This window comes from Astyanax mexicanus, chromosome 10 (genome assembly GCF_023375975.1).
Source record: "Astyanax mexicanus isolate ESR-SI-001 chromosome 10, AstMex3_surface, whole genome shotgun sequence".
Classification (NCBI taxonomy): Eukaryota; Metazoa; Chordata; class Actinopteri; order Characiformes; family Acestrorhamphidae; genus Astyanax; species Astyanax mexicanus.
This window is the reverse complement of record NC_064417.1, coordinates 40,443,831-40,458,323: the sequence shown is the minus strand read 5'-3', so window position 1 is coordinate 40,458,323 and position 14,493 is coordinate 40,443,831. Positions and strand designations below refer to the sequence as shown.

At 37.6% G+C, this 14,493-nt stretch overlaps 1 protein-coding gene across 1 annotated transcript in view; it reads left to right on the top strand.

Moving 5' to 3' along the window:
* Window positions 1-14,493, top strand: part of LOC111195823 (uncharacterized) — an 825,186-nt gene that overhangs the window by 329,246 nt on the left and 481,447 nt on the right. The window lies entirely within an intron of this gene.

Genomic DNA, 14,493 nt, shown 5'->3' with positions numbered 1-14,493 from the left:
TATAATACAATACAATACAACACACTATAATACAATACAATACAACACACTATAATACAATACAATACAACACACTATAATACAATACAATACAAAACAATACTTTATAATACAGAGCAGTACAATCCAAAATAACACAGTATAAATCAACACAATACAATACTGTACATCATACAACACAATACTATATAATACAGTACAATAAAATAACAATACATTATATATTTTTTTTGTATATATACAAATTTTATTAGTAACTTTTTTACTATTTTTTTAAACCAATTACCCAACCCACTCATTAGGACTCCCCCTATCACTAGTGATACCCCAACACCAGGAGGGTGAAGACAAGTACACGCCTCCTCCAATACATGTGAAGACTCAGTTCTGATACATCAGCTCACAGATGACTTGAGCTGCAGACATCACCCTTGGAGTGATTAGGGGAAAGGCCACTTGTGCTCACTCTGGGCTCCGGCAGCCGATGGCAAGCTACATGAACAGGATTTCAACCGGCGATCTCCCGATCATAGTGGCAGCACTTAACAATACATCATATTATGATACAATATGATATAGTACAATAATGAAGCATAATACAATATTATAACAACACAACACAATACAATACAGTATAATACTAAAAACAATCATATATGGTTATAAAAGTCTCTTGTAATCTCCTGTAAACTTTTAAAAAATTACAATATCATGAGCAGTTCTTTGGAGCATATACAAAAAAAAAAGCAAAAAATAGTTCAGCTGAAAACTATTCAAAAGCAATCTTTGTCTTCAGCCAAATAAGTCAAAAGGCAGAGTAATTCATACCAAACAATGACTATTTATATTATAGGCTACTTTAAGTCAAAATAGATTTTTTATATTAGGATTTCTTTTAGCAGAAGCACTTTATTGGTTCCCAATTCATAAAACAGGGTCAAAAAGATGAAGACGTTAAGCTAAAAAACAGTGTGAAGACTGTGCTTATACAGAGACTTCAGTCTCTCATCAACTCAGCAAGTAATCCAGCTCAGAAAAACAGTAAAACACTCCAGTCCTGCTTTGTCTGTTGAATAGCACTGCAGTTTTAACCAAGCTGTTAGCAACCATGACTGAACCACTTCAGCATCTTCCAGGACTTATTCTTTCTAAATCTAAGCCTTGGTGGCCATTGAGGTATGGCTGTAATTACTGTCCAGTTTTGTCCAGGCATTTGCTTTCTCACAGACTTTATGATACTACTGAATCATTTTTGCCCTTCATATGACTCCCCTCCACCCCATGCAGGTTTCCAGTGGCAGAGGAAGCAAATCAGCCCCAGAGAATCAACGTGCCACTGCCATGCTTCACTGTTGGCAGGGTGTTCTTTTCAGTGTGTGCTTCATTCTTCCTCCTCCAGACATACTGTTGATCCGTAGGCCCAAAAAGTTTCATCACTCCATCAGAAAAGAATCCCAAATCTTCTGTGGGGGTTATACGGTTTATATGGTTTTCAGCAGACTGGAGCTGACTTTTCTTGTGCTTTTGGGTAGTAATAGAGATGTATGAGCATGGAGACATTCAATGTTTAGTGTCATTTATTGCTTAGAATTTATCTCATGCACACCTTATGCAACTAATAAAACACTTTATTAGCTGCACCACCTGATTTGCAAATGTGTGTTGACGCGGTTGAACAATTATAAGACTTCAGTAGTCATTAAAATTGGCATTTTGTGTTAAATTTGGATAAACCCGTTGTCATTTTAGACGTTTTGTGCTATTTCTATTCTTCTTGTTTGAATGTTAATAGCTAATAGTGCTAATGAACTAATTTGCAAGCTGCAAACACCTATTTTTTAGGAAATGACTTAAGCAAACCTTTGTCAAACATTACAATACTGGGTTACATTTAAAAATGCCACTGTAAAACTTGCTGTGCAAAATAGAAGCCTAATGTTAACCATGTCCAGAAGTGGCGTAGACATTTCTGGGCTTGGATGCTTCTTATATGGACATTAAAAAATGGAAACATGCAATGTGGTAAAATGAAGCAGTAGCATGAAGATGCCAAATCTTTATTGAGTTCTATGGATTTAAAAAAGCTAAATCAATTCTGTTATAAAATTGGGTTGTGTTAGTAAAGTTCTGTCATGGCACTATTAATGCAGTAAAGCATAATGATATATGCCTTTAAGAGGACTTCTTTACCAGGGATGCCCATGCATTTTTCAATAAAAAGACAATGCAAAATCAAATGGCAAAAGGCTTTAACGTTTGGTAAGTGATGCTGGCAACATACAGTATGTGGCCAAAGAGTGAAATGGTTTACCATCCCAAATGGGCCTGTCACAGGCCTAAAATGAAGGAATGGATATATATTAAGTTGACCAGACAATATTATCATGGAGTAATACTGTTTTAAATTAAATCAAAGTCAAAATAAATGTAAAAAACCCCACATTTTTACAGTTTTACAGTCCCAACTTTTTCAAATTAGTGGTATGACACAGTAACCAACTTTTTATTACCATTGGCGCTTCTTCCATTCCCATAGAGACCCATGCCATTAGCACTGCTCCATCTACAGCCAACGGCAGACCATTTGTTAGCTTTCTTTTCTTTTCTTTTCTTTTCTTTTAACTAATAATTTAATTATTGAATTTAAAGCCACACATTGCTGCCCACTGCCCATCCCAGCCAGGAACCATTAGGAATCTTTATTTTTAATAAAGTGCAGCCTAACCATCCGTACGAGAGGACTTATTCAAAGCATCAGCGTCAGCCCTAATATTAATAAATTTGAATACTAATAAATACACTGAGTATACACTAAGGCCTGTTGTGGTGGAGAGAAGTTGCAGACAGAGCATGACAATGTGAACCCGGGTGTTCTGGGCATGCCATAATTGGTCTCTCATTAACACTCGACAATCAAAGCAAAACTCATTAGTTTTGCTGATTTTTTCTCCCCCTCCTGCAAATGTGGTCTCTAACGTGCTAACGTCTGCCCTGGACGCGGATCAAAAGCTACAAGCTACAATAATCTCACTTGATCTGCTGAGAATATGGAGCAGTTTGGCCTGGATGTTCAGGGGGGTAGACTCGGGGTCAAGCGCGTCTATCGCTGTGCGGTAGTCCTCCTTGACCTATTGACCCCGCCATACCCCCTAAAGGCGTGACAGGGACCCTCCCACCCAGCTTGCCTGCGGTAAAAAACCTTGAGCCGCGCGCAAACAAACAACTATCCTTCACCCCAGTCGCTGCTGAGGTGACCTATGTCTGGCAATTCATTGTAGGCCAACGTTCATAGAAGCCTTTCATTGCGTCTTATTGAAGTAGCCCTGCGGCCTGGGCAACTGACTCATCCTCGAGACTGTAAAACAGCGTGGCTAGACACAAAACCGATGTGGCCTGACAATGGCTTAGCGCCCTGAGAGGCTGCCTCCCTTCAAACGCCGCTTTCTCCTTCTTCTTTCTCTCAACTATCCGCTTATTACTAATTGCACACCCACACCACGCACCTGATGGCAGCAGTCATTGACATTTTAAAATACAGATGGGAGTACACAAAGCTTTTCCTCTTTCTCTTTCTCTTTTGCTCACCCTCTCTCTCTCTCTCTCTTTGGATTGCCCTCCCTTTCCCTCTCCATGCACGAGAGTAGCATCTACCATTCCACCACACACACACACTCATACACTCACCTACACACACGCACACACACAGGCAATTGAGATAAAGCCATAACCAGTATAGGTGACTAGAATCCTTGCATATTTCATCAATCTCTCCAAAGCAGTCCTTCATAATGTATGGCCCCCAACGTGTTACAGCCGACTTTTTGTTTGCGTTTTGCCATTTTCTTCCCACTCTCTCGTGACAAGCTGATAATCATCCTGCCTGAAGGCCAGTTTCTTTTGAATGCCAGTCCTGCAGCTCCAGGTTGAACCTGGCCCATGAATGTTGAATGTTTAAAAAAAAAAAAAAAAAAAAAAAAAAGCAAAGGTCAAGATTTGTAACTCTTTCGGCCCCCACAGACACCTCCATATCTCTCCTGTTCATCGTGTTTTTATTGGTTGGTAAGCGATATCACCAAGGCACCTACACGATGGCCACATACTGTATAATATATAAGTGTCAACATGTCAATGTTCCAAGTCCCTATAGATTCCTCTCTGTATTGTTTCCATACAGATTCATGACATTAAAACCCAGAAAGCATGAAGAAATCAGGCCAAGCTCTGCTACGGCCATGCGGAATTGGGATGTGAATGTGTGAGTGTGGTTCATACTTGGCAACCGGAGAGTTAGCGCATGTGGTGCGGACTGATTCACACATTATACTGTGTAATTGGGGTGTTGATAGTACATGCAGCATGGGCAGATTGGCATAATATACTCAGCAAATGGGGTGTTGTTACATGCAGCATGAACAGATTATCATATTATACTCAGCAACCGGAGAATTAGCACCAGTGGCTCGGCCGATTACTATATTATACTCAGCAACTGGAGTATTGGCACATGCAGCATGAGCAGATTATCATATTATACTCAGCAACCGGAGAATTAGCACCAGTGGCTCAGCCGATTACTATATTATACTCAGGAACTGGAGTATTGGCACATATAGCATGGACAGATTATCATATTAGACTTAGCAACTGGAGAATTAGCACCAGTGGCTCGGCCAATTACCAGATTATAGTCAGCAACTGGAGTGTTGTTACATGCAGCACGAGCAGATTATCATATTAGACTTAGCAACCGGAGAATTAGCACCAGTGGCTCGGCCAATTACCATATTATACTCAGCAACTGGAGTGTTGTTACATGCAGCACGAGCAGATTATCATATTAGACTTAGCAACCGGAGAATTAGCACCAGTGGCTCGGCCAATTACCAGATTATACTCAGCAACTGGAGTGTTGTTACATGCAGCATGAGCAGATTATCATATTATACTTAGCAACCGGAGAATTAGCACCAGTGGCTCGGCCAATTACCAGATTATACTCAGCAACTGGAGTGTTGGCACATGCAGCACGAGCAGATTGACATACAGTATTATACTTGGCAACAGGGGTGTATAAAAAAATTGGTTTTACTACTTCATCTCAACAAAAATGGAATAAATGTGCCCTATAATACATATAGTGATGTCAAGCTATATAAAAAAAGATTTAATTCAATACCTGCTGAGATGTGATTAATTGATCTTAATTAATCATAATTTATGCACAATTATTGATGCTGAGAAGTGCTGTTTTGTAACATTTTGTTTCATTTGCCTTCAATATGGTATAGTGATGCTCTGGTCACCAAGGAGAACACCAAGCAAGACTACAGTATTAACCAGAGTGATTTTCTTAGAGCGTTATTTTTTCTTTTCTTTTTCTTTGATTAATTAATCAAAAGTGAAAATGGTAAGATGCTTCCACGCACTTAAATCTGTGTAAAGATTTTTTTTTCTTTAATATGCAAGCTTTCAGCAAGATACTGTATAGCTATGCCTCTTATTTTTTCAATTTTCAACTTGTTTGGCTCCAACACCTCAGTTAAGTCTTGATATCAAATGAGTGATGTTTTATTTATTTTTTTCTAACATTGATTAAAAATTAATGTGTAAATTTGACGTCCCTATTATGTGTTAATGGTGAACAGTTAAGTACTATAAACCTCACTTGAGCGCGAGCGGCTTTAACTGCCTCATCTTTCCTGGTGTAGCAACTTCTGAGGCGACGCTGTTTAGCAAATGAATGCGGCGGATCCTTGGCGTAGCATGACAGGGGTTTTAAGTGGCAATTGAACACGGTAAAGAGGGAGAGAAACAAGTCCTTCTTTGGAGGCAGATGGGATAATACACCGGCATGGCCATGTATTATAGCGGGGAGAGATCAATCCTTCCTGAAAGAACTTGAATGTTAATACACAGAGGCACACCTTGCAATTTACCTCCCCAGCCCTCAGCAGCGATCCCTGCCCAGCTGTGGCAGACTGATAAGCTATATTAGTGTGTTCTTTCCTCCAATGATTTCTCTTCTTGCTGTTAGTAATGACTCATGGATCTGCGAAGAGGGGCCAACAGCATGCAGATTAAGACGTACAGAAAAGCCCATTTGATCATATCTGGAAAGAACGGGGGGGTAAAGAAAGAAAGAAAGACCCCCGCAAAGCTTCCCTCTCAGGTCTGCTGCTGCACGGGCGCGGACGTTTCTCCCCGGCCCCCGCCTCCTCGCCGGTCTACTGTAAACATGCTTTTAATTACATTAAAGGAACGATTGAAGCAGCACAGCATTGGTTTAGGTTTTAGTGCTAGAGGTGCAATTAACTCACTATGTACTCACCTTCACTACATGTGTTTTGTCGATCTGATTGCCAATGGGAAGTCACAGCCTAATGCTTTCTATACCAAGAAATAGACCCCCCCCGTTCTCTGCTGGATCTAATCTAAGGAGTGGCGCAGTGCAGCTGGAGGTTGCCGCTCTGAATGAGTTTATTGTTGTGGATCGCGAATGTGGGGCATTTAAGCAAACAAACAAACAAATAAGAAAAGTAAAACGTGGCTAGAAAGAGAAATAAATGGTTGCAAATGCTAAATTCAGAGGGAAAGTAAGGATTTAAGAGCTGACTTCAAGGAGTTTTGGCCCTATATGAGCAATTTACTGTGAGAAAGTGAGAGGGCCCTCTCTTACACCTCCAGAAGAAGGGCCCTATAGCATCATCTGGGCTTACTCAAAGAAGTGGAGGTTGGTGGAGGTTTATTTTGAAAGCTCCACCACAGTGTTTACTCTGGGTTTGCTGGTTATCATGTCAGCTTAGCACTAGCTAATGCATATTTACAGAATAACAGTGTACTTATTGTGAGTTTTTAATAATTATGATTCCACATATCGATTGATACATTAAAAACAAGTATGCTTACAGAGAAAATAAGGGATAAAGCAGTAAATTCTGACCTCCAAATCTCTCTTTGCTCTCTTTATTCCAAATTATAGTAGAAAATGTAGAATACAAAATGCCATGTCTCCATGTCTGCGCAATGCACTAAGTGCAAAAAAGCACAATTTGAAACTTTACACTAGTATAAAAATGCTCCAATGAAGTAAGTCATATATAAATCTTACATTTAAAAACAGATTAGTCTATAAACACTGTACATTATGAGATAAACAACCCCACTAAACACTACCCATGCTAACATAGGAGATTGATGTTGGTTAGTTTATAATCAACATCAGTGAACTCCACTCTACACCTGAATAGAAGATATTGACATATAAACAACCACAATAGCAGACATGTACTAAAACGACACTTAAACTCAGACTAATGTAATGTAGAATTAAAAACAATAGCTTATACACAAGAACAGGCGATATTAGTCTATAAAAACAAAATAAACATTATACATATTAGTCTAAGAACAACCTGTTACACAGACGCAAATACTCTACCATTCATAAATTGAATACAACAATAAATCATTCAGTTTTACAGAACAAAATCGAGTGTGCTGCTGGTCCATAATAGTCTGTAGAAAGAATAAATGCACATCCTTCATTTTTTGAATTGTAAATAAAGCAGAAAATGTTCTGGCTCTCCTCCTTTGCACTTTCATCCCAGCTGACTCTGCATGAGAGGTAGTGCTGAATAGCATCGTCAGGCTGCTCCTTTTACAGCTCCAGGATTTGGGGCGGCACAACAGCACCAGAGAACTCTCTTTCTGTGCACCATTGTGTACCAATCATCAAATATTAAAATAATTAGATATATTGAAATACAAATAAGAGGGATGATAAATAAGAATGAAGATGCATTAACTAGCAATTAGCTAATGCAGTGAAAAATAAACAACATAAAAAACACATTCACCTCTATTGAGGGATCACAGATGACACCACAGATCCAGTCCAATTGGGAACTAGAACATTTTGTCCAAAGACTCCATCAACACTGCACATGAGGTCTAAATTGGACCTATGTGAGATTAAGATGGATGGTAATGATGGGGCCCATTTGGGAAGCCACACTAAGTACAAATGCACTCAGAGCCCATGCCCACTTGTACCTACCTAGCTCATTTCCACCGTATCCACAAATGAGAAAGTGTTGTCCAGGAAACTGGCAGATGTCTTCAGTCTTGTTGGTGCTGAAAGGTTTATTTTGTTGGACCACCTTTAGCTTTAATTGCAGAACATGTTCACTGTGGCATTGTTTCAATAAGCTTCTGCAATGTCACAAGACATATTTCAAACCAGTGTTGCATTAATTTTTCACCAAGATCCTGCAGCATTAGTGATGGTAGAGTCTGACCACTGCACAAAACCTTCTCCAGCACCCAATCCCAAAGATTCTCAATGAGGTTAAGGTCTGGACTCTGTTGTGGACTCTCAGTCCACATGTGAAAATAATGTCTCATGCTCCCAATTCCAGCCTGATGAATCCTGGTTAAAAATTAAATATGTACATATTTATGTGACCATCTTTACATTTTGTGGATCTCTTAATAGTGATAATCTGTAGTCGCATCTGCTTTTCTTTGATATAAAAAAGTGTGAATGAGCAGACGCAGACTGATTGTATCGTATTGATAGCTCCATGTTCGCAGTAGCTCTTGAATCAGCACTATTAGCAATACAACAGTTGCTCAGCTAATCAACAAAAACTGTCATGGCTATTTAAAAAAAATCATTGGAAGACCTACCAGACAGCTATGATTTTAGGAAGAATATATTTAATTTGGATGAATGGTCGCAGAAGTACATTCATACTATTTATCAGAATTTTTTTATCCCCTCCTCTTTCAGGAATACTGTTGATTTCAGTTTAAAATAAACAAATTTTAAGGACTGCACCTTTAAAGCTTAATAATAATAAAATGTTATACTCTGGTCTGCAATGTCTTAGAGAATACATACAATACATTACTGGGGTATATTTTTAGCATGTTACCATAAGAAAGCCACAGAGCTTAAACGAGCAGGTCATTAGTGTGCAATGGTTTGACCAGCATATTCACGCCAATTCGCACAAAGTGCAGGTGTTGCCACATGCATGCTTTCACAGTGTTTAAAGGGAAGCATATAAAGTGAGCTGAACTAGATTAAACTAGTTGATTAAAGGTATCCTTTTGTCAAAATCCACTTTGTGAAATGTAACAGGTCTCTCTGAGTTGTACATGCATGCTACATATGAAATTGTTCTTCAACCCGCATTGTCTGCATTAGCTAAGAAAAAAAAAACTTGGAAAAATTAGCTGATCAGAAAAAGCACACGGGTCTACATCAACCCGTAAATTAGTATTTATGGTCTTGTCCACCTTTGCTCAGTACCAACCACAGGTAGAGCTTAAGCCAGGCTGCAGCAGTGCCAGAGCAGAGTCTCATTAGCTAAAGAGCTAACAGCTAACTGTAGGTTTTCATCGGATCTCCGGTGGATTCCTCGTTTTACAGAGACTTTAAATATACACTAGAGAAGCACGTTTTGACATGGTAGCACAACTCGACAGAACACTGGTCAATGATAAATGATAAAGAAGCACTAAGTCTAAGGTAAGAGTTTAGTAGCGTTAGTTTAGCTGAAAGAAACATTAACAATACCACGGGGAAAGCTTTTTGTTTTTTCATAAAAACAGCTTACATGGCATTCATTCAATTACACACTTTAAAATTAATGAAAAAATGATGGAATGAGGTTTTTAAATATAATTGTTGCAACACGTTAAAAGCTAACATTTCTGCACCCAAAGTTTCAGACCAAGGAGCATCTATGGCAGATCCAACAGGTGCTGATGGGTTAGGTGGTGGCTGCATGCACAGGGCTAAGCACGTCTCTTTATTTATCTTTGTTTATTTAATTATTTACAGAGATTTATTCCAACAACGTCCTCTAAACAAAACTAAAATATCCAGACATTTGGCACAGCTATCAAGTGTCACGAAGCAGCCGACTACCTTGGCCAAGATAGCAGAGGACGGCTCTCAGTGCTGCTTGGCATGAAGTCGCATTGAAAGACAATCTGTAGAGTCGAAGGACAGCAGAATATATATATATATATATATATATATATATATATATATATATATATATATATATATATATATATATATATATATATAAATATTAATCACACAAATCTATAGATCTTCCCCAAGTTCCAACTCTTCTAAAGGCCATTTTTTCCCATTTCAGTTATCTTACACTCTTCTGCCCCTTTCCAGCGTGAGCTAAAACAATGTCCGAATTGAAGGAAGCAGCCGTACCACTTTGTGCTACTACTTTGTGCGTGCGCTGGATTCTTCAGTCCTATCAGAAATGCATAACTGGTTCCTCTGAAAGTTCATTTTGAGAGTGGCAAAATAACCCCCTGCATTATTCATGAGGTATTTTGTGCCTTTTATATTGCTTTAAGGCTTTCAGATTTGCATTTCTTTAACATGCCTTGGAGAAATCCTTCAGTGTCATGAAGCATGAATCTTAAAAACATGAAGTGATCAAGCCCTTTAAGGTGCGGGTGTGGGATAGCCGCATGACCTTATGAAGGAAAGCTGCTCGCCAAGCACTTCAAAAATAATCCTCGCAAAAATGTCAGTTTCTCTGCGAGGACTGCAGACATTGATCTTACAGTGTAATTTAGCAGGAAATGCTTTCTGTCAGTGTTTCTGTTAGTGAATACTACTATCAGCCCCCTACTGGGCTAACAACTATAAGTGGCTGATCATTTAAGCATGTTTCTTGTTACAAAAAGTGTTACACATTTCTCTGCTGTCAGTGGAAGAAATTATGAACTGGGTTTTCAATTAATTCTTACACGTCTCAGCTTTGAATATAACTGAATTCAGCTCACTTTTTTCTTTTCAGCAAATCAGTAATTCACTCTATCACACGCTCAGTGACCTGCTGCCATTCTGCTTTTGTTTTGTAGAGCCGACCAACGAATCTGTATCTGTGAAGACACTGTGGACACTCTGCACCAAGAAAAGAATGGCTTAGAGTGTGGTGAGGGGTTTTAATTTCAAACTATTCCAGATAACCTTCTGTCTTCATTACAGGCACTTTGAAAATCCAATGTTACAATTATAACCAGTGCAACCAGTGGCCTTACCTTTTCTGAACATACACAGTCTGCTATGTGCATTATATGTACAGTATTTCAACAAGACAATGCTTGTTCATATACTGCCACAAACCTACAAGATTATATTTAACCCTCCTATTATGTTTGAGGTCAATTTGACCCCATTCCATGTTTAACGCCTTTAAATAAGCAGTGAATATAATTTTATTTACTTGATATTTGGTGACTTTTCCTAATTTATTGGGAAAAACTGGGTAAACAAAAAAATTATGTGATGGTATGTCTTTTGTGTCCTGTACACATTTTGTATACATCAGTGTTGTTTGGGGTCAGTTTGACGCCAGGCTGTTTTAGCTGTGTAAAACATTTTAAAAATCTGAATTTTACACACATTTGTGTAAAACGATGTGAAGGTCAATTTGACATGGAATTTTATAATTTTTAAAAAAACATTAGAGCCCTAAAATAACATAATTATATCTGCATTAGTGCAAGAAACGCTGAGAGTTCATTCGACAGAGGGGTGGAGAAAACATAATTCTGATATTTCTCATTCAGTGGAGGAATATATACGTATATATGGAGGAACAACCACATATAGCATGTGACACTAACTTGGGTAAAAATCTTAATCTTACATAATCATTTCCTGTAGTTTAAAATAGCTGGGGTCAAATGAACCCCAAACATAAAAGATGTTAGTAAATTTGAACATAATAGGAGGGTTAAGCATGTTGATTGTTACACAGGTGTTATTCATGCATTACAACTACTTTTGAACATGTAGCACAATAAATATTACCCATATCAGTCTTTTTTAGCTTATTTTGGTGCATTGTGTCTGTAGCCTACATACTGAAGGCTTTGTAATGTCAGTGCTGGTAAAGCACCAAGAAGGGAAGCATTCTTGATTTGGGAATTAAGGAGCTCTTTTATTGTGAAAAAAGGAAAAACACCTCTCTTGACACATGAATCATAGTGCAATTGATTCATTAAGCAATGAGTCACTGAGTTTGATTCATCCTGAATACAAACATGGCTGAGCCACAAACCACAGCCAGCCTCCGGTTGACGGTATAAGAGTACAAAACATGCACCTAATTTGGCAAATGGCACCTTAAAAAAAATCACTAAACACACAACACAACACACACCCTCCATAACTCCACCCCCCTAAGACATGTCTCTAAGTCCAGTGGCCACAAAATCATTAACAGGACTATACATTATATTGCCCATATAGAGATTCCCCTACATTCTCTCTTCATTAGGCCTACTGGCTCTTTATTTTTTTTTTGTCCATTTAATTTAATGGCGCTAAATAGGTAAACTGAGCACATACAGAACTGGGAGTAGCTTGTATTAAACTGTAGCACATATTTCTGGTGAATGCAATTGGTGTAACTGGGGTAATAGCCACAGCATACAACAGACCGCTTGAAGGGACTTGTTATTGTTTGTGATTTGCTGCATAGCAGCAATGACAAAATTAATGGAATGATCAATGTGGACATGTTGAGGGAATGACCTTTATTGAGTTTTAGACCTGCAGTGATTTTCAGTCATCCAGCTTCAGGTCGTATTTCTTCCCACAGACAGACTTGTACCCTTCATAGAGGGAAAAGTGTCGTGCTGTCTCCATTCTGTGAAGACATATTACAGCAGGAGTTCCTAACCTGGGGGTCACAACCTCCAAGGGGGGTCCTGACATGGTCCATGGGGGTCACGAGAATCATGCCAATTAAAAGTGTTTTCTCTGTGTGCAATGTGTGAAAAAATCTGATCCAAAAGATCATTACCCTGAGTTGCCCTTTCACTGAATTAGCCTGATGAATTTGCCGTTTTCTTTAGACTTTTTGGCTCAACTTTATACAGGTTCATTCATATGCATTGTTCCCAGAGTAAAGAAAACAAAACAAAAAAATGAGATATTCATTATATCTCAGTAATTTCTTTTAGAAAACAATAATATCGCATGGAAAGACAAAATGACAAATGAGGATAAGTCTCCTACTGCTCAAATATGTCTCCTGAGAGCTCTGAGACAAGAGATCAGTAATATCACATTCAGCTTTAGTATAGATCTCAATAAAGTCTCACATTGTGCTCAAATTTAGTGCCACAATAATAACATATTAATTTACTAAAGACAAGAATCTCAATATGAACCCAATTATTTCGGTAACACGTCCTATGAATGTCATCTTTATTAGACGCTATAATCACATTTATAATACATTATAATGCATTCATAAGGCATTATAAACATGGATATAAATATTTATAAAAATCAAGTATGACCTGTGATCATAATACATTATAAGCTGCGCTTATAATATATATGCTGAAATAGTATATCTCTATCATTAATAATCTACTCCTACAATGAAAGTCATTGTATATTATCATTGATAATCTACTCCTACAATGAAAGTCTGACCCTTTACTTAGAGCACACAAAGACCTGTTATAATACATCGTAATTGACTATAAATAATATTATATTCAAGATAAGAATAATTTATGAGGGGTTAAAAATATATTTATAGGATTATTGAGGGTGTGTTTATAAGTTGGATGATAAACTCTGCAAGCAGGGACTGAGTTTCTTGCTATTGATGTATAACATGTTATAAACACAGCTATTAATGCATTATAATCACAGTTCATGATGCATAATAAACATGGCTATAATGAGTTAAACATTTTTATAATATGTATAGCCATGTTTATAATGCCTTGAATGCATTATAATGTGTTATGAGTATGTTTATAGAGTCTTATAAAGATGACATTCATAGAAAGTGTTACCATTATTTCTTATCCAAAGACTAAGAGCCTTCTTATTGTTTGATGCTGCTCACTACATATTGCATCTATTCTTTATCTTTTTGTGATTCAGTTCTGCAATAAGGTTTTTGTACATTAAATTGTACCGACAATTCAGGTGTTATTTCAGCAATAGGATATGTTTGCAGAAATATTGCAAAATCGCAAAATGATTTCTGTTCATGAAATAAAAAGTTTAAGAATAAAAGGTAAAACTGATTGGACAGATGTTTGGGTTGATACAATACTTTAGTTCTTCACTTCTGGATGATTTTGCGGTACCACTTTAAAATAAGACTACCTTTATAAAGGGTTTATAAATGGTTTACAATTAGTTTATTAATAGTTACTAATTTGGTTGTAAATGCTTTAAAAATCATTAATAATCAGTTATAACACATACATAAAAAGGGCAACCATGACCTGTTGTTTCCCAAATAGTGAACCCACAGCCATCTGTATGGTTGCCATTTCTACGTATGTGTTATAACTGATTATTAATGATTTTTAAGGCATTTACAACCTAATTAGTAACCATTAATAAACTAATTGTAAACCATTTATAAACCCTTTACAAAGGTAGTCTTATTTTAAAGTGGTACC